Source organism: Ursus americanus, chromosome 10, assembly GCF_024610735.1.
Source record: "Ursus americanus isolate L20-20 chromosome 10, mUrsAme1.1.p, whole genome shotgun sequence".
Classification (NCBI taxonomy): Eukaryota; Metazoa; Chordata; class Mammalia; order Carnivora; family Ursidae; genus Ursus; species Ursus americanus.
The window spans coordinates 18,529,482-18,548,858 of record NC_142136.1 but is presented as its reverse complement, the minus strand read 5'-3'; the positions used below and the strand labels follow the sequence as shown (position 1 = coordinate 18,548,858).

The 19,377-nt window shown below is 35.7% G+C and overlaps 1 long non-coding RNA gene across 3 annotated transcripts in view; it reads left to right on the top strand.

The window, feature by feature from the left end:
- The window catches only part of LOC123801167 (uncharacterized), a 202,654-nt gene that overhangs the window by 59,041 nt on the left and 124,236 nt on the right, over positions 1–19,377 (top strand). The window lies entirely within an intron of this gene.

Sequence of the window (19,377 nt, the reverse complement as noted above, 5' to 3'; positions counted from 1 at the left end):
ACCTTGGGGAAACTGAACAAGAGAATGGTGTGGGTTACACATTAACCTACGTGTCTAAGATTGTGTGGGGAGAAGGAGCAATCAAGCTTTGTTAAAGCTGAGGAATTACTTGCCTGCGAGACTTGGCTCAGTGTTATTTATGAACTTTTATTTGCACCTTGAAAAGTTACATTTCCTAAATTGTGGAGGAAAAGTTCTTTAAAAAAAAAAAGGTGTAAATAGGTATTTGGCCTTGCACAATGCATTTCAAATCAATTCTGACAAATATCTTGTGTGGGTGAATAAAAATTAATGGAACATGATTCATTGTGGGCATCAAATATTCAAATTAATAAAGAGCATAGCCAAGTAGACACAATTATTTTATTCTTCGGTTATTACCTGCATGCTGCAGTGGACAGAGGAATTTGGAATGTGTCCTTTATTGCTGCTGTGCTGCTTCGGGCCCTGGCTTGGGAATTAAGGATTCATGCCTCTACATAATGATATATGATTAGCACTGTGAAAGTAATTGAACTCTTTATTCTAGACAATCTCTTGCAGTGTCAGCAAGAAGCTGGAACAAACTGTGTCATTTAACAGAGTTATGCTGTAAGTGAGAAAAACCTCTGATCCCTGCACAATTAACTTCCTAATAATTTTAGGTTTTCAAGATTAAATGAGAGAATTAATATAATAGACCATGTAAATGTGCATCAGAGAACTAAAGCAAGGCAAAGGCACTAAAAGGGATGGAAAATTTAAGGAAATTAACAATTGCTCTCAAATATAATAAGAGACAGGTGTCAGGCTGTTAAAAGGATGATTGTTGTAACTGGAGCAGCTGAGGATGGTAAATGCACAGCTGTTACAAAGATTAGTTGTGTAGTAACAGAATACTTGTTTTGCTGTGCACTCTAAACTAAATTATATTACAACGAGCTTATAAAGTAACCTGGAAAGTGAAGTAATAATGATATCGACACTTATTTTACGTAAGAAAATACTGTAACTCAGATAATTATCATAACTTTACGCCTTTAAAATCTCAGCAGACTGGCTTTATTATTTACAAAATCTCTCAATTTTCTTCATTAAATGTATGAAATATCTCAATAACATTTTAAGACAACAATAATACAATTGCATTATGTTCCATTAAATTCAAAATGGTCAAATTTTGAAGGTAATAATTTGTTCTCTTTGATGTTCACTAGTTCCAAACACCCTTTTATTCTGGTAGTTTAGTTTTATCAAAATGTGATTATATTCAGTGAAGAGTGATGAGCTGTATTTCAACTAATTCTGTAAAATTTGATGAGTGTTTCTCCTGGATAAGGACTAGACTATATTTGCTTCAGTCTAGGACTCAGGCTGACCTTTAGGAGAAAATGAAAGAAAAGAGAGATTTCTTTGTAATTATTCTCAAATGAATTTGTTTGTTGCAATACCATCTGATTAATTAATGTTCTCTGTACAATGTGGAAGAACATAGAGCAGAAAGGAAAAAATGCATCAAAATAGAGGTGACTGTATTGATGGCAGTCTATGGTGTTCTTTTTTAAAAGAGACTGAATTCAAGTCACTCATTCGCAACTTACTGAAAAGAGTGTACATTCCTTAGTGGCAGGAAGCTGGATTTATTCAGTGAGGTTTTGTTCATAGCATTTTGTTTTGATAAAGTATAAAATTTCTTCTTCGTGCCTCTCTAAGTCAACACCATCTCATATGAGTTCCGTTCACATTGGCAAGTGAGTGCTTGTTCTACCAAGCGTGTGAATTGAAAATTAAAATATCGATATATTTAAGCAGATAAATTACTTTGAGAATTGATCTCAAAAACATCATTCTTAGGCAGCTTGCAACTTTGAAAACCCTTTTACGTGTTTTATATGTATTCGATGGCTGGCTAAATAAACTTTACTCACCTTAACAACATTAAATTGACCAGACACAAAACACTAGCCATTAATTTCTTGTGAGTGATTAGAAAACTTTGTTTCTACCTGAATAGATTTAAATAAAAAAAAAATTTCATTTTATTATTAAAATGAATTTGATACTGCAGTATTCAAATGCTTAGAATTTTATTTTGGGGGCTTTTTCTGCCTTGTTTTTGTGTAATTTTGGTTTTTCCTGGAGTGAGGTTGCTGTGCAGTTAAGCTTCCATGAGTTCTTTTTTTTTTTTTTTAAGATTTTATTTATTTATTCGACAGAGATAGAGACAGCCAGCGAGAGAGGGAACACAAGCAGGGGGAGTGGGAGAGGAAGAAGCAGGCTCATAGCGGAGGAGCCTGATGTGGGGCTCGATCCCATAATGCTGGGATCACGCCCTGAGCCGAAGGCAGAGGCTTAACCGCTGTGCCACCCAGGCGCCCCAGCTTCCATTAGTTCTTAATAACTACTGGCCCATTGAATTTGGATCCAAGGTTGGCTAGACATGAACACTTTCTGGCTGGTTCTCTTACAGGTTCATATTTGAATAATCAAAGAGACCAATGTGAAGTGAGGGTGAATTTTTATAATATTGAACTGCTCTCCTCATAAAGAAGGAAAAAGAAAAAGCATTATATTAACTATGCTAAGTAGTTTTGGTTTAACTTTTTCTAAACATTTCTAAAAGTTTAGTTTAACTTTTCTATATGTCCAAGTGAGCAGTTACCTCACTTGTGGATTCTAAAACCTTAATGAAATTTTACTTATAAGAAGGTGGGTGGAATACTTAGAAAGTTATGTTGTTGCTGCTGATATGGATGAGTGTCAAAAGTTTATCTTCTGGGTGATATCAGCATTTCGAGATGGTGAATCTGGTTGTGGTGTATTTGATAGTATGCTGTAATCAGTTGACTTTTTCATTATTGTAATTACAACACAAGCTATTCCAGATCTTTTGTTTTCTTCATCATAGTAACTGCCATTTGAACAAATGAGCTAAAATATCTGAGTAAGTTTATAAATATATAAAAATATATGCACATAACCAAAAAGGCTATTATATTCAGTTCTAGTATCATCACAAATTCCAGAGCATTAAAAAAGCATGCAGTTGGGTCCTAGAAGTCAGAAAATTCAGGCTTTAGGTTATGTAATACATCAGCAACAAGAAATATGGTGAGCCATTTTGAAATCCCTGTAATTTATTATATGTGCTTGTGTCCCTTACTTTATTCAAATGTATTTGTTGTTTGTTTACTTGACCTTTCCTCCCTTTCTCGCTGCCTCATACCTATTTCCCAAGATGTGCCAATGGCATAAGAGTAGGCTTTTGTTTTTCTCATAGTTCTGTGCCCTGCCATGTACAACAGATTGACTTTCATTTAAAGAGTTCATAAATAAGTTTAAATGAATTGATTAGATGAACACCCATGGATTCAAAGCTGGAGAACAAAGTCAAGATAATGAACAGAAGCCAAAGGGGAAGAAAGAGTTCAGAAAGAAATGGGAAAAAAATGAAAAACAGCAGAAGCTCTAAAAAAAATTAGACAGAGGCAAGCAGACTGCCTTTAGGAAGGTTGGGTCAATTGGAGAAACTGGGCATTCATTTCATTCAGTACCCAAATATGAGTTAGGATGAACACTGAGTGATGACAATGAAGAGAAGCTCTTCCCTGACCTCCTGCAGTGTGTTGCCTAGTGGAAAGATGAAGGAAAGAAGCTTTATGCTTGGGTAGATAGTAATAGAATGGGCAAGGGGCTGGGTGGTCAGCCAGGACCTCTGTGAATTGATGATATTTATTCTGAGAACTAAAGGGTGAGAAAAAGAAAGAACAGCCATTCAAAAAGTGGGAAGATGTATATTCCACACAGAGTAAACGTGTACCAAGTTCCTGAGGTGAGAGAAAACTTGGAATGTCCGAAGAATGTCCAAGGAACTGGAAACAAAGCCAGTGAGGCTAGAGGAGTAAGTAAGAGAGATTTGGCAAAAGATGAAGGTGGAGAAAGAGACAGTAGCAAAATAATGCAGAATCTTAAAAACCAAGGTAAAGATTTGATTCTAGGTGCAATGGGAGAATGTTAACACTGATTCCATGTGCCGCAGAGAGCATGATCTAATTTAACTTAAAAGGGAAACAAAACAAACAAACAAAAACACCTCTCTGGTTGCCATATGAAGAACAGATTTTTTTCAAAGTATAGTTGACACATAACATTACATTAGTTTCAGGTGTACAACATAGAGATTTGACAAGTTTATATATTATGCTATGCTCACCACAAGTGTGGCTGCCGTCTGTCAACATGCACTATTACAATACCATTGCCTATATTCCCTATGCTGTACGTTTTATTTTCCTTACTCATTCATTCCATAACTAGAAACCTGGGGGCCTCCCGGCTGGCTCGGTTGGTAGAGTATGTGACTCTTGATTTCAGGGTCATGAGTTCAAGCCCCACATTGGGGGTAGAATTTACATTAAAAACAAAAACAAAAAAAAAGAAAACTCCCTTTCACCCATTTTGCCCATCCCCTTCACCTCCCTCCCCTCTGGCAACCATCAGTTTGTTCTCTGTATTTATGGATCTGTTTCTGCTCTTTGTTTGTTTATTCATTTGTTTTGTTTTCTGTATTCCACATATAAGTGAAATCATATAGTATTTGTCTTTCTCTATATGCCTTATTTCATAGCATTACACCCTCTAGGTCCATTCATGTTGTTACAAATGGTAAGATCTCATCCTTTTTATGTGGCTGCATAATGTTCATGTGTGTGTGTGTGTGTGTACGTACATGTACATACATATAGATACCACATCTTCCTTATCCATTAGTCTATCAGTGGCCAGGTTGCTTCCATATCTTGGCTATTGTAAATAATGCTGCAGTGAACATAAGGGTGCATGTATCTTTTCAAATTAGTGTGTTTATTTTCTTTGGGTAAATACCCAGTAGTGAAATTACAGATCATATGGTATTTCTATTTTTTAATTTTTTGAGGAACCACCATACTGTTTCCCACAGTAGCTATACCAATTTACATTCCACCAACAGTGCAAGAGGACTCCTTTTCACCACATCCTTGCCAACACTTGTTATTTCTTACCATGTGAAAATTAGATTTTAAGGGAAACCAGAGTAGAGGTGAGAAAGCCATTTGGAAGGCTGTAGAGGCATCTCTAATATGAGATTATGGCATCCTCAATTGGGGCAGTCACAAACCATGAAAAGTAGAGCTCTTTGGTTGAGTAGCATCTGATGAAGAGTTAGATGGCAGAGATGGGAGTGGTGAAAGTTAATGAATCACAGCTGACTTTTAGGTTCCAGGCTTGAAAAACTGGTGAAAGTTAATGTATTTACTCAAATGGGGAACCCAACAAAAAGGGGGTAGGACCAAGGTTGGGTGGAAGTATGAATCAGTAGTCCACTTTTACATGCATTCGTGTGGAGATACCTATTAGAGGACCAAATGGACATGTCTGTCCATGTAAATTTGGAGGTGAGAGGAGGATGTCTTGGCTGAGGTATTAACTTGGAAATGGCAATGTATGAAATCATCCAGAGAGAAAATATCCAAGTACCACTAGCAATCAGAAATGTCATGACTATTGCTACAAGTTGTTGTGTTTCTATCCTAGGCAGAACTCCTTTCCAGCTAGAATCAGGGCATAGTCATCATTGGGTCTTCTAGTGGAAATAGGAGATTCACTGCTAACTGACTGGGGGGGTATATGTGGCTGGAAAAAAATACCAGGTATTAATAATTTGAAGTTTCTGCCTTAGTGCTGCCAACATAGCTTTTGATTAAGAAACATCATGCTATCTGACTCTAAATCCAAAGCCTAGTCTACAACCTGGGCAAGAGGAAACCTTTCTTCTGTGTAAACATTCAATCATATATAAGCCTTAAGTTTCCTGGCTGCAATTGGTTAAAATTACTAATGGAATGTTGGTCTTTTGCATCCCAAGTCACATACTGTATCTTACCTGCTACCCACTGGGCATGGATTTCCTTTGTTGATCAACATCAGTCTCAGAAATGGATCCAAAGTTAATTCTCACATAAGTGAAATGATTGATAAGTATTACCTTTCCTGGAGGAATTTCTTTTCAACAAAAATTTGGAAAATTATAGTGACATTGAAAATATTAAAGGTGTAATTAAAGCCTTTAATTGTAGAATTTCAGATGATTGCATTCAGGAGAGATTAACTGGGGTGGAGGGAGAAGAATCTTTATGCTGCTACTGGTAGCATTAATATATTCAATGAAAAACATTTTGGAAGCAGAGAATACAGATTTAGCTAAAATGCATATCTTTGATATCCTCTTCATTGATTATAAAACATGGAACTCTGACTCAACTGAATTCTATATAGAAGTACAAATGAGGTATCAAGCTTTTTCCTAACAAAATTGATTACTTTTTTTCTTAGAGAACTGAAAAGTATGTGTTTCGTGAGGTAAAAATAACAATGATGTGCCTCAGGTTTGTTTTATATTTATGCATTTATTTTTCTTACTCCAATAGAAGATTTGAGATTACTTTAAAAATTGCCTTCAGCACCCTTCCTCTTAGGAGAAACAGAAGAAGCACACCCTGGAAAGTACTAGATTTAAAAGTAGAGCAGAGGCCCTATTATTTGAAACACAGTTCAAGGCAACACAGACAATAAAGCCATTGGCTGGGGTAAAATTTAACTGACCCTTTCAAGGTTGAAAGAGGTCTTCAATCAAAATGTTTCCTTCTCAGTAAAGAAGAGCTCTGCATTGGACTGATTTAACAGTAAAACCTACTGAAATAGCTCTCACTGGGAAAAAATAAGCTAAAACAAAAACAACAACAATAAAAACCCACCACAACTGTGGTAAGTAGACTTGTTGAGCTGTATTTCTCTGCTGCAAAGGATACAACATAAGAGGATTTTTTTTTAAGTAAAACAAGTCAGGTGGACAATTCTTTTTGTTTTTGTTTTTGTCTTTTTAGGTATAATGTTATTCCTTACTCCTGTTGTGTTAAGTTTATTCAGTTGTATATACTTTTCATGAGATTTCAGACTTCTCTTACATAACATTCAAATAAGAAGGCTCTAGTTTTTAACACAAAAGGATATTTATGGTTTGCTCTAATGCATTTATTATCAATGTCATTGACCTGCCTTCAGGGTTGAATCTACTGGAAAGTGTTCCACTGCAGTAAATGAATCATAGTAAATACATTAGCTTGTGCTTCTTGGGAAATGGAAAAAATTTTCTTTGGAAGTTGAGGATATGAATTTCATCCTAGTGAAGTATCTTTCAGTGGCTCTATTTTGTTTTCCAAGCTCTTGACCACTTTAGTAATAAAGTAATCAGATGCACAGGGCCATCAAACTGGACACATTAAAATCAATGGGAGGTTTGAAAATGATTCAACAAGGTGAGAACAGTGTGTCTTCTTTGTTCTAAAGTCAAGAACAACAAAAAGTATTACTTCACTTCTACTGATTCAGGCTGGGAGCAGGTCTGATTGGTGCACAAATCCCTCACAAAGAAATGCTAATGGAAGCCATAATTCTGACACTTCCTCGAGTTGTGGGAAGTGATTCAGAGGCCACACAACAGACCCAGCTCCATTATGAATTTTACACTTGAGCAAAACCACACAGTTAAGCATTCACCACATGAATTCAAACTACAGCAGACAACTGGATTCAGTGATAACCAAAAAGGAAAGATGTGTTTAAAAAAAAAAAAAGATGAAAACTATGGAATACAAGGCTTTCTGTCACAAAAAGAAGTCATTTTACCAAGAGATGTATTTATTGGATTTGATCATAATTTATATGTACATAATATGAACCAGCAATGAGGCCAAAGCTTATACCATCTGAATGAATTAAAGCACAAAAGTAATTTTCCAGATAATTCTATAAATGACTATTTCTCTTGCCTGGAATCTGAATTAGGGTAAGAGTATTCTACTCTCTTTCCTTTCCTTTTCCTAATTGTTACAATTGTTTTTATGTTTTGCTCAAGTCTTCACTTTGGCAATGCAGATTTCTTCCAGTTATCAAATTTTCTCAATTTTGTGATCCTTTGGAAGCCCATGTAAAGCATTGAATATATAGATCAGGAGAGCACCATGAAAACAGTGGCCTTTGTTATGAATAAGTATTAGTACAACCACCGATTGAACTGTTAAATAAATGGACAATAGCAGTTTAAGAGTGATACTGGCTTAGGAAGACGTGTCAGGAAAGGAAGAAAGGGAGAAATTACCCAGACAATAACTAGCTTGCCAATTGATGGAAACATATGCTTTTCGATGTATTATCTAATTATAATTAAGAGTTTCACCTGACTTTTAGCTACTTTCAGCATAAAACACAATCTGCGTGTGTGCACGTATGCGTGCGCACACGCTGGCGCACACACACACACACGCACAACTTCACCCATTTATCTTTTGTTTGTGCCTTTGTCTTAAGACCTGCATCTCTTTCAGGCCCATCAATGAGACCTTTGGGTGGCATGAATTTTCTAGTCATCTAACATGAGTAATGGACTCCTGTTCACTTAGCATTTTACTTTCTTTGTACAGGAAACATACTCTAGTCTACATCAATGTCCTGTTTCATAAACTAATGCCTGTAGCTGTGCCCTGTCCATCAGATGAGTGGATGTTGTTAACACAGGTGTTAATGACAAAACACAACTATAAAGTGAAGATACTGGTTTACAAAAAGTCGCATATCCCTCAAAGCTAGTTCTTTACTAACTTGAGAATTCTGGAAGCCTGTTCCTGAAAAACCATTTACCAAAGTATAATTGGAACCATGATAATTCAGACCCAAATACTGATTTACTGAAAGCAAAGGTCAAAAGCGTATGAGTTAAAATGCTCAATTTTCTACTTTAATTTGTGTGGATGAATGTGATCTAGGGTATATAACTTGTCCCCGTGAAAATAGCACCATTTTAATTGGAAAATATTTTCAAGAGGTTGAGCAATATATAGGGCAACTTATGTAGCAGGCAAGGATAGCCACAAAGAAAAGTATAACTGCTTGAGATCTAGATAAAGCAAAAGTAAAAAAATAAAAATTAAAAAAAAAAGTTAGTGGACTGAATTCAGTAGAGTTTTTGAAATGATTTTTTTGAAGAGATTTACAAGGCCCCTTGCCTCCTTGCCTCAAATTGTGAAAAGTTGACTACGCCCACATCAAGTCTCACCTCAGAAGGACATTTTCAAGATTAGGAGTGCATCTGAGCTGTTTTTGCCATTTGATTTATCATTTGTGTAGTGAATTTTCTGGTAATATGCAGGGTGCAAGCACTCAAAAGCAAAGAATGTTATTTTCAAATCTATTTCCATCAGAATACAGACAGATAATGAAGGTGGGATTGAAATAATGCTACATTGTATATTGTTCCCTGACTTGTCTCTCCTCCCTTCACTTCCCATATTGCCCCTCCTACCCCTGGTCCTGTGTCATAGCCTATCCTGTTGGCATAGTGTGCTTTTACTACTGCCTGCTGCTGCAAGACCTCTGATCTGTGTGCCCATCATGCTTATGTTCCATATACTGTTACAAGAAATCAGTGATACTAGTTTTTCTAAAGGGATCCAGGGGGCTGAGGGTTTAAGGGAAGTTATTGGTTGATCTGGCAGTATTTACACTTAGAGAAGTTAAGAAATTTACAAGGGCTCTTCATATTCTCACTTCATAGGCATAGTGCTATTTATACAGAAGACACTTTTTTTACATATTTACATAATCAGAAAAAGGATTGAACAAATAACACTAATTTCATTCAGCATGAATGCACTCCATTCTTTTGCCAGTGAAGTCATTGAACTGCCATTCTGATATTGTTTAAACAAAGAGGAAGGCTCAAATACTTTTTTGACAGAAAGATCTTTGAAGATTTGGCCAAATAGATAATGGGAGATATTCAAAATTCAATCAGATATTATTATATTTAAGAAAGTTATATGGCCCCAAAGAAGTAAAAAGAATATGAAATGAATGCAGGATCCCCCCAAATTTGAAGATCTTCATAATTTGCAAAGGAGGCCATTAAATATTAAGAGCCAATGAAATGTAGAGACTAATAAAATAGTATCGCATCATCAGTAGGAATTTCAGATTTCCATGATTAAACCTGGAAAATAGATTTCTAAGGCTACTAGGGCTATGCCTCTAAACAGGACTCAGGATGTCTCATCAGTGTCATGAAGAGGAACCCAGAGATACACTGTCAAATGTCCCTGGTCATTATGCAGTCATAACCAACTGAGAAGATATCCTCCAAATTGTTTGGTATAATACTGTTGTTTATTTAATGAATAAGATTCATTAAACCTAGGAAAGGTATAAAACTAAGTACAGAAAGGCCTAAGAGAATCAGACATATGGTGTTAATATTTTTGTATTAAGATATCTGGGCATTTAGTTTCAATGATGTGTCATGTTCACAGGAATTTGTCCTATTAGAACAGCCTTGTGATTCCAATTTAATACGTGTCACTGCATAATTGATTTCAACTTGTGATTCAAAGTTGGAAAGTATAAGTGAAATGCTAATGAAAAAACTGGACACTGAGTAGAACTTACAAATAGCCATTTCAATAAGTTTAATAAGTAAAAGTATTACTTGAGTACTTGGGTTGGTCAGTCAGAAAATCAAATTACTTTACAAGTATATTTGAATATTTTTTTAAAGATTTTTATTTATTTAGTTGACAGAGAGACAGCCAGAGAGAGAGGGAACACAAGCAGGGGGAGTGGGAGAGGAAGAAGCAGGCTCACAGTGGAGGAGCCTGATGCGGGGCTCGATCCCGTAACAGCGGGATCACGCCCTGAGCCGAAGGCAGATGCCCAACAACTGAGCCACCCAGGCGCCCCTAAATATATTAAATGAGAATTTAATTTAAAATATTTACTAATCTTTAAGCTTCAAATAATACCAACTATTAAAGATCTCTTTAAAGTAGTATTAAATTCCTCTAGTATCACAATGATAGAAATTGATTTATAAGCCTAACAAAACTAAATTTTAATATGTGTAACTTTAATAATTTCTTTTTATGTACTCTTTTTTTAAAGTCTTTATTTAAAGTCCAGTTAACACAGTGTAATATTAGTTTCAGGTGTACAATCTAGTGCTTCGACAATTCCATACATCACCTGGTGCTCATCACAAGTGCCCTCCTTAAGTGCCATCCCCCCACCTGCCTCCCCTCTGGTAACCAGGTTTGTTTTCTGTAGTTAAGAGCCTGTTTCTTGGTTTGCCCCTCTCTCTTTTGTTTTCCTTTGCTTATTTGATATGTTTCTTAAATTGCACATATGAGTGAAATCATATGGTATTTGTCTTTCTCTGACTTATGTCACTTGGTATAATACTCTCTAGCTCCATGCATATTGTTGCAAACGGTAAGATTTCAATCTTTTTTATGGGTACATAATATTCCTGTGTGTGTGTGTGTGTGTGTGTGTGTGTGTGTGTGTGTGTGTGTGTGACTTCTTTATCTGTTCATCAATCGATGGACATTTGGGCTGTTTCCATAATTTGGTTATTGTAAATAATGCCGCTATAAACCTCAGCATGCATGTATCACTTTGAATTAGTATTTTCCTATCCTTTGGGTAAATATCTGGATCATTGGGTAGTTCTATTTTTAACTTTTTGAGGAACCTCCATACTGTTTTCCAGAGTGGCTGCACCAGTTTGCATTCCCACCAACAGTGCATGAGGGTTCCTTTTTCTCTGCATCCTCGCCAACACTTGTTTCTTGTGTTTTTTATTTTAGCCATTCTGACAGATGTGAGGTGATATCTCATTGTAGTTTTGATTTGCATTTCCTTGATGATGAGTGATGTTGAACATCTTTTCATGTCTTCTTTGAAAAATATGTCTATTTCTTTGGAAAAATGTCTATTTGTGTCATCTGCCCATTTTTAAATTGGATTATTTGAGGATTTTAGGCTGTTGAATTTGATAACTTCTTTATAGATTTTGGGTACTAACCCTTTATCAGACATATCATTTGCAAATGTTTTCTTCCATTCAGCAGGTTGCCTTTTAGTTTTGTTGATTGTTTCCTTCACTGTGCAGAAGCTTTTTATTTTGATGTAGTCCCAGTAGTTTATTTGTGCTTTTGTTTCCCTTGTGTCAGGAGACCTATCTAGGAAAAAGTTGCTATGGCTCATATCATAGAAATTACTGCCTGTGCTCTCTTTAAGGACTTTCATGGTTTCGGGTCTCGCATTTCAGGTCTCAGGTCTTTAATCCATTTTGAGTTTATTTTTGTGTATGGGGAAAGGGAATGGTCCAAGTTTCATCCTTTTGCATATTGCTGTCCAGTTTTCTCAATACCATTTGTTGAAGAGACTGTGTTTTTCCCTTTGGATATTCTTTCCTGCTTTGTCGAAGATTAATTGGCCATGTAATTATAGGTTCATTTCTGGGTTTTCTATTCTGTTCCATTGACCTATGTGTGTATTTTTGTACCAGTAACACACTGTTCCAGTTACTACAGCTTTGTAATATAACTTGAAGTATGCAGTTGTGATACCTCCAACTTTGCTTTTCTTATTCCTTAATTCAGTCAAATTTAACATATGGAGATACATACCTGAATATATGTATACTTGAAGACATATTATTCACTTGATTTGGAACAGTAATTCATAAGTTAATGGTTTTTAAAAAAGCAAGCGAGTAATCATTATTTTAACATAAATGCGTATACATTTGTCTTTCTTTACATATACTCCTTTGCTTTGATTATAAGTTACCAAGTTACTGTTCTCCACATTCAGAAATTCATTATCTAAAATTTCCAGTTTTATTTCTTTAAAATGGTCCAAGAATGTAAAGATACTAACAACATAATCAGAATATAGAAAACTGTCAGCTGATATTCCTTATCTAAGTCTTTCCCAGTTCTTGCCCATACCTAGAGACCCTTTTTTTTAGTGACTCACCTTTATTGAGTCTTTTCACAGCACTCAATATGGTTTTCATAGAAACAAAAGTAGATCTGTATCTAGATACGTAGATAGATATGTACATATGTCATGATATACAATTAAAGTGTGTATTGTAAAATCCTAATGAAATGTAACCTTCTTATTTCAGTCTTTATATCAATACCATAGCAAGTAACTTTATGATTTGTCTAAACTGATTTCTGTCTATTTAAGTCCTTGACATGTTCAGCAAATCTGCCAGAACCAAAGGAAGGAAAGAAGACAGGAAGGAAAGGACAGCACAGGAGTTGAAGCACCACTATTTTTGACCCATGTTATAATAGGCGATAACAAATATCATATATACAGAAGTAATGTGCTAGGGCCAGCTCATAGAGGCTCATAAGAGACCATTCTTAAATTTTCAGAAATTTTGGAAATCAGTTACTAAACATAGTCATTACTAAAAATTTAATTATATAAAGTTAAAATTAAATACATTACATTAAAAACAAAAGCACTAAATACTCCAAACTCATTACTTTCTAATTGCTTTAATGCATTTTGCTAATATCTATGCTCTCGAGATTGTTTACATTTGTTACGTATTTATTGTGGAATACCCTACTGAATATCTCTTCCCAGTTCTTCTCCGTGATCTCACATTGGTACATTTAAGTCAGCCATGGTGGAAGTATTTACACCATGGAAACTGGCAAATGCAGCAAATGAAGTAATAGGTTTTTTTGGGGGGGTTGGGAGGGGAGGGAGGTCAGGCACAGCTATTAAACATTTACCAGCATACCATTGTATGTAAAGCATAATATATTACTAAAATGTACACTTCACATATATTTTTGTCATTTGTTCTTAAAGTATTGAAAATAACTTTTGGACCATGAGCCTTCAAAATGTACCTGTAGGTCATTTCTAAATGTATTATCCCACTACACTCAAGAAGAAAGAAAAGTACTTTGGTAGGCTCAACGAGAAATCTATAAAACACCCTGCCTTCCAGTCCAGACTTGATCCATTAAATTACATTCCATTAATTGTTAAAAAATAACTGTCAGCATATATTTTCAGTCGTTGGATGAGAGACTAAATGACTTCATGGTATATACATACATACATGTAACTTTTACAAACAGAATGGAGAAAATTCCCATAGGAACATACTGAAATGGGCACAAAATTAAATATAAGAAATAACAGTCTACCCCCTCCCAACCTCAGTCCTCCTATACCAATCACATGTGTTTCTTAGAAAGATACTTTATTTACCTGCTCAAGACTTTTACTGGACTCCAGATGTTTATTGGGCTGAGATAATGGGTGGAGAATTATGCCTACGAAATCTAAATTAGTTTCTGTAAGAAAGAACAGAGCTACATTTGGGGAAAAAAATAAGAAAGCAAGTAATCTGGAAGAAAGTATGGTAAGGTAGTAGGCTAGAGTTTCGAGAGATATCAGGGAAAGAAACATGAAAAATAACTACCACTATGACTTTAGGGAGAGAGATATATAAAAGATTTTAAAAGTTAACGGTGATATATTAGTTCTGTAACAGGTACTGTTCTAAGTGACTTACATGTATGATTTCAACTTGATCCTCACGACAACTGTATAAGATAGTTATACAACTTTAACAGACTCTACTTTATAAATGAGAACACTCTGGAACTTTGAAAACAAATGTCTTGCCTAAGGTTAATCAGCTAAAAACTGACAGAGTTGTAATTAACACCCAGGCAATCTGGCCTTTAGCTCATGCATTTAACAGTTAGACTGTAGATGGTTTACTTATAAGATATGCCTTATAGCCATATCAAAAAATACTTGCAGAAAACATCAACAAAGAGACTTACTTTCTAAAACTTTTTGAAGTAAGATCTGTTTCTCTTAATGATGTTAGCATATTTGAACTGGCATTAATGAAGTACCGTTTATTCAGATTTTTTAAGTAAAATTAAAAGAATCTGAAAACTAATGTCCTAGTTACTGTGACATTCAAATAAAAATAAATATAAAATGGATTGTGCTACTTAATGTTCTGTGGCTAAAAGATGAAAATTCGAAAAAATTGCTTCTGTAAGATGCAGTTGTTGTAACTTATAAGTATACAATTTTGCACATCAAAAACCTTTACAAATGGTCTCATATTCTTCTTTTAACACGGAGTGATAAGAGAAAAACCTTGTAGGCTGGATAAGACTCAAAGAATATAAATGCAAAGTTTATTTTGCATTAGGCAGGAAGTTAAAAGAAATAAAGCCTAACGTTTCTATGTGTATGCTATCCTCGGAAAACATCCACTTAACTTGGTTGTGGCCAAAGTCCAGTCTTTGACCTGTACTCAAAGGTATCTGTGCTGGAAATGCTATAAATTAATGACATGGATACTCCACTTAAGCATTAGTAGCAGAGTACCAGAAAAAGGCCAGAGGAAAAGTTATAGATGAACCTGGACTCAGAAAAAAAGTCAACTTGAAGAATAATAATCTGAATTTGGAATCTTCACTTTTACAGAGTCACTGTCTTCACCCCCACATCCTGGTAGCCTCTGTCTGCAAAAGAGAACAGTATTTAATCAAATCTAAGACATTATACAAGATGCACCATTCGTTCAAGTAGAGATATTTTTTAAAAAGCAGCCTATTAAAATGGCACAGTGCTTTCTTATGATTTAGAATTATTTCATATTTGTTGAAAAAGTAGATTTATATATGTATATAATAAAAAAAGGAAAATAAAATAAAAATAAATTGGTAAAGGAATTACAAATCTTCACAAGATCTTACTTCTTGGGATAACTTGAGATAGTCTTTAATACTTCTGTTTTCCATGAAATATTGCCTTTTTATGCCTTTGAGAACACTAGTGATGCTCCTAAATTATGCCTCAATATTGTCTTAGGGGTCTTACTCCAAGCTTCTGACATTCTGTAAGTTTTGATGTCGATGTTTCTTGATCTATACTGATGCTGACATTGGAGAACTTCAGATAGCAATCAAGACGTTCTACTATATAGACTAAATGTTTGCATGTCCTCAAAATTCATATGTTGAAAGATCATCCCCACTGTGATGGTGGTATTTGGGGTTGGAACCTTTGGGAGACTATAAGGTCATGGGGGTGGAGCCCTCATGAATGGAACTGGTACCCCTATTAAAACACACCCCAGAGAGCCCCCTTGACCCTTCCATCATGTGAAAACCCAGCTATAAGATAGCCATTCTATGAACCAGACACTAAATCTACGTGCACCTTGTTCTTGGATTTCCCAGCTTCCAGAATTGTGAGAAATAAATTTCTGCTATGTATAAGCCATGCAGCCTCTAGCATTTTTGTTATAGCAGTGAAAATCAACCATAACACCATCCTATTAAGGTCTTTAGGTAGTTTATGATTGAGATATGGAAGGTTTTAGCTTTGCCATACTGCAGGCAGAAACAACAACCAAGGTCGAATATGCTCAAGCAATAACACATCATCACTTACACCTGGTCAGAGTCCATTTAAGATTCCATCAATTTTAAGATATATCCCAATTTCAGAAAAGATAACAGGTGGAAAATATGCAGCTTAGAATCAGTGAAGTTAAGTCTTTGGGCTGTTCCATATTATGCTAATTCCTGAGCAGTTAGGATTTTTGACACAATTTTTTGGTCATTAGAGTGAAACAACTGTTGATTGATATAACCCATCTATGTGACTTTTCCTTTCATAAAAATGCCAGCCTTCTTGCCCTCAAATCCATTGTGTTGGAGTCCCTACATTGCCCTCCATGCTTGGATCTAAAAAGTTGTAATGTCAGTAGTTTGCCTTCCCAATTTCTCTTCCTTTGGCTAGAGTCTACTTTGTAAACCCTTCTTCTCTCAGAAAGGGATCTAACGTTTTTTTAATGAAGTAGTAAAACACAAAGTACTGTCCAGTTTAAAGTTTAGGAGTACAAATCCTTAATCACCTTCTCTAAGATCTTAGGACAGAAATGTTTCAGAACTCTTCTTTTATAAAGATATCACACATATACCATATCCTATGTAACCCCTGTGGGGTCTAGCATGGGACCCTGTAATCAAACTTGTTCATATTTTTGCACTAAAATGTATGTATTATAATAGGGATAAAGACTATAAATGGCCTCATGTAAATTTAGTCTGGATTGGGCCACCAAATGAGACAAGAGCAGGTAAATTTTGCCACCAAGTGAGTTACACAATTCCTTTAGTGTTCCAAGCTAATGGAACTCAGAATTGCAAATAAGGGGTTGTGGACATAGGTTAAGCATAAATATTCCAGTTTTTGCATAGAGTTTTAGGTATGGACTAGAAGGTGAATCATATTTTAAAAGGATAAGGAAGGTGGCAAATTTTCTCCATTTCCAAGTAATCACATCATATTTGGAGATATGGAGCACATCCACTCTTGAGGTTGGCCATGTGGCTCTGAAAACTGGCCTCATTGCATAATCTTCTTCCTCCTTACATTTCCTCATCTCAGTAAATGGCATCACAAACTACCCAGTTTCTCAAGCCAAAAGCCTTACAGTTGTCCTTGATTCCTTTCTCATCTCTCATCATATCAAGAAGTCTTCCCAACTCTACTTCTAAATAGGCCCTTTTGGAGCATATGTTATAGGACATCCAGTCTTTCCATTTCCACAGCCATCACCTCAATCCCAGCCACATCATGTCCTTTGAATTGAAATAACTTCCTATTTCATGTCCTGTTTTGACTGTCCTCTCCCAGCAGCCATTGCTCACATAGCAGCTACAGTGATCTTTAAATTTCAAGTCAGATGTCTCCTTCACCCGTTTAAAAACTCCAAAACTCTTACCATTACCAAGGCTTTGCATGACCTGGACCTCTCCTCCCACTCTCCCTTCACTTACTGTGCTTTATTTACCCCCATCAGCTTTCTATTCTGCAAATAAGCAAGTTTCTTTCTCATTTATGGGCTTTTCTTTTTTTTTTTTTAAGATTTTTTATTTATTTATTCAACAGAGATAGAGACAGCCAATGAGAGAGGGAACACAAGCAGGGGGAGTGGGAGAGGAAGAAGCAGGCTCATAGCGGAGGAGCCTGATGTGGGGCTCAATCCCATAACGCCGGGATCACGCCCTGAGCCGAAGGCAGACGCTTAACCGCTGTGCCACCCAGGCGCCCCCATTTATGGCCTTTTCATTTGCTGCTTCCTTGAGGTTGCAGCTGGAGACACTGAGGCCTGTGTCCTTTGCCTCGCTGCCTTCTTCTTGTCCTTTAGTTGTCAGCTCGGATGTTAATTCCTCATTCTGGACTTCTCTGGTTCCTAGTCCAAAGTAGATCTAACCCCTAATCGCTCCACGGATGATCCTGGTTGATTTTCTTTAGGGTACTTATCATTTTGAAGTTCTCCTAATGAATTGTTTCCTATTTACTTGGCTGTCTCTGCCTTCTAGACCATAAGCCCCATACAGGCAAGGACTGTTCACCATTGTTACTCCACTGCCCAGACTATTGCCTGGCATATAGCAAAGGTTCTTTAAATATATTTCAAATGAATGCATAAAAGTCAAGTAATTGATAGTCTAACATGATAATTCTATTATTGCCATCATTCAGATTATTGGTGTTCTTAGTTCACACAAATTGGAGTAGACTATAGACATTTCAAAGAATGGTGATATGTCCAGAATACCAGAGCATGGGGGTATTTTTAGTTAATTTGATATTTTGGCCACCGAAATTACTACTATGGGTCTGTAACTTGAGTTACATTTAATGAATGCTTTCTGTGAGGCATAATGATGTAGGATAGATTAGATAGATAGATAGATAGATAGATAGATAGATAGATAGATAGATAGATAGAGATATAGAGATATAGAGATATAGAGATATAGAGATATAGAGATATAGATATCATTTAACTTTCTATCAACTGAAAAAATTAAGTGACTTTCCCAATATCTCATACCTAGAATGCAGTTGCACTAGGATTGAATCCCAGATTCTTCAGAGCACAAACCTAAGGAAATGAATGTAATCACTCAATTTACATTGAAAGAAATTTAACTTTCTTTCAATGATTCAAATGCAATTATGAAAATATTGCTATTCTAAAGCAAGATGAAAAAATAGTTATTGAAATTATATGAGTTTTAAAGAACGTGAAGATAGAAGAGTTTCGTATGTCTTTATACTGGAAAGGTTATCTTCTCTTTGGAAAAAGCCTAAGAGTTGGAACCTCCAGGTTTATTTCCTCTTATGCTTATAGAAGATACAAATAAATTAAGAAAATGCTCTCATGCAAATCACCTGGTTTGTAAGGCTGTCATTTTAATAAGGAGACCAAAATTCTTGCTTCCCCTATGCTTTTTTTTATTCCAGTATTTTTAACATACAGTGTTAAATTAGTTTCAGGTGTACAATATAGTGATTCAATGACTATACATTGCTCAGTGCTTATAATGATAAGTGTACTCTTTAATCCCCATCACCTATTTTACCCATCCCCCCAAC